This window comes from Octopus sinensis, linkage group LG1 (assembly GCF_006345805.1).
Source record: "Octopus sinensis linkage group LG1, ASM634580v1, whole genome shotgun sequence".
Lineage (NCBI taxonomy): Eukaryota > Metazoa > Mollusca > Cephalopoda > Octopoda > Octopodidae > Octopus > Octopus sinensis.
The window spans coordinates 110,334,093-110,336,828 of record NC_042997.1 but is presented as its reverse complement, the minus strand read 5'-3'; positions in this window follow the sequence as shown (position 1 = coordinate 110,336,828).

The following is a 2,736-nucleotide window of genomic DNA, read 5'->3' as shown; positions in this document are numbered from 1 at the left end:
TCGTGGCATGCGTGCGCGCGAGTGTGTGTGTGTGTGTGATATTTGTATTTCTCGTTTATCGGTCTAAAGATGTGATAGCTTATGCATGATGCCATCATGAGGTGCATGCACGGATTGCACCTTAATGTGACATGAAATACCGGAGAGAGCAATATATGTAACAGGTGAAATAAAGAAGTAATGAATTCCAGCCCATGTTCTTTTTCTCTCATTATATAAAGGTATGCGTGTGGGAGGTGTAATTATTTACTGTATGTATATATATATATATATATATATATATATATATAGATATAGATATATACTTGGAATTAGATGCGTGCGTTCAATCAAATAAATATAAATAATATATATATAATATATATATATATATTTATATAATATATGCACACATATATATATTATATATATATGTATATATGTATATATATCTATATATTATATATATATATATATATGTATATATATATAATATATATATATATGTGTGTGTGTGTGTGTGTGTACATACATGCATATATGGGTACGGACGTCACCAATAGTAACAACATGAAATGCGAAAGCAAATAAGTTCAATACGTAAACAACGAGGGAAACAAATGGAAAACAGGAGAGGTAGCATAAAGACCACGACTCTTTGTCAGTTGTCGGCTGACACATCCATGTACACAAACGCATCGACAGGAACATGGAGACCGCCAGTTCTCTATGTTTAATATAAATATATGCATGAAACACATGCATATGGCTCCAGTGTTTTACATATAAAAGCATTCTCATGTAAACTCATATATACACACACACATATACACACACACACATACACACACACACACACACACACACACACACACACACACACACACATATATATATATATATATATATTATAATGGAATAATTACTATGAAACATGGAAGCATTGTGTAGAATATATGGTATAAAGGATCGTGGGTGAGGCCAAAACTATGCAAAGTAAATCCAAGGTAAATCACAAGAAAACAAATAAGGAACTTTATGTTGACTCATCTTGTATTCAATAATTCGGGGTTATGACCCCATTTTTAAGAAATTGACGATTGTTGCCGAAAATTGTTTCTCGAAAATGGGGTGATAACCCCGAAATATTGAATACAAGGTAAGTCTACATTAATTCACATATTTGTTTTTTTTTTATTGTGATTTACCTTCCATTTACTTCGCATTGCTTTGGCTTTACCTGCGATCCTTTATACAATATGTGTGTGTGTGTGTGTGTATGTATGTATGTATGCATGTATGTATGTATGTAATTACTGCCTCTGTTTATATAGATATGTGTGTGTGTAAAATCTAGGGAGTTGGAACGAAAACAAGAAAGCCAGGAAGGCGTTGGTTGATTAGGTGTTTGCCATGTGGTGTAAAGGCGATAAAATAATAGGTGAATCACTGGCTGAAAACTCTATTATCCGTAAGAGAACAGGCATCAAGAACTCTCAGAACGCTTGTTTAGCTTTCATACGTAAACGTAATAATGATGGTAACCTCTCCTCTCATCACTTCATCTCGCCCGCCTCCGCCTCTTTACTGCTCTCTTTCTCGCCCTCCAATTTGCTTCGCCAACACTCTTGATTAATATCATCAATGGCTGATGGTCTCGTCTCTAGAGAGAGACCTGGGTTGATTGATGCGTCTTTTCGACTAATTGAATTGCTGAGGAGGGAAATAAATAAATAAATAAAAGAAAGGGAATGTCGACAAGAGAGAGAGAGAGAGAGAGTCTGAGGCAGACAGACAGATAGAGAAAGGTGAATGGGGAAGGAAGGAAGTAAGGAAGGAGGAGGAAAAACGAGAGTAAGATGAAGAGGGAATATGTAGGAGAGAGGAACACATGAAAGAAAAAATCCGAGAGAAAAAGGAAGAGAAAGAAAGAGGAGAGATAAAGAGAGAAAGAAAGAATGAATGAATGCTAGCATATGCCAAATAACTTGAATTGGCTTTTGACTCCCTTGTGAGAGGCCTTTTATCAAATATACTTCGAGTCCAGAGAAACCGTCTACTTGAGCTGATATCAAGGGATTCCCTATGATACAACTCAGCATGTTGTTATAGTAATAATTAATTCTACAAAGATACAGCCGCCATTTTGTAAAATTCATCGTTATATATTTTGCCACCATTAACGATTTTTTTCTTGCCTTTCCTTCTCTTGCTATGACTGTTTACTCATTATTTATTTCATTACCGCTATTTAAAAGCTATTATTGGTTTGCTCCTATTGTATTCTTATTCGTTGTTATTTAAGCTTTAATTGCTGTTTCGGTTTATAAATATAAATGAACAAATTTCGTCTGGAACGGGACTAACTGCATAGCACAGCTTACCAACTTGTACTTTTTATCTACTTTGCCAAGAAAAAATTTATATTTTAAAATATATAATAAATTCTATTGAAAGGCGATAAAATGCCAAACTCTAAAGAATGGGTGAATTCTGTAGTCTTAGTGAATAGAGTCTGTGATTTTCAATTCCCGGTTGGCGCTATTTCTCTTTCAGCTAAATAATATTAGGTTCTCAAAGTTTATTTCTCTCTAAAATTTCTTGGTTTGCAAAAATTTCTTTGCCACTATTGAGGAATATTTTATAAAATCTAAGTTTGACAAGATTAGCAAAAAGAGTTTGGAAACGAGAAAAACGGGTTTTGAACTCGAGTTAAAAATTTGGGCATTTTTCTTACAGATTTGTAATGTCTGCTAT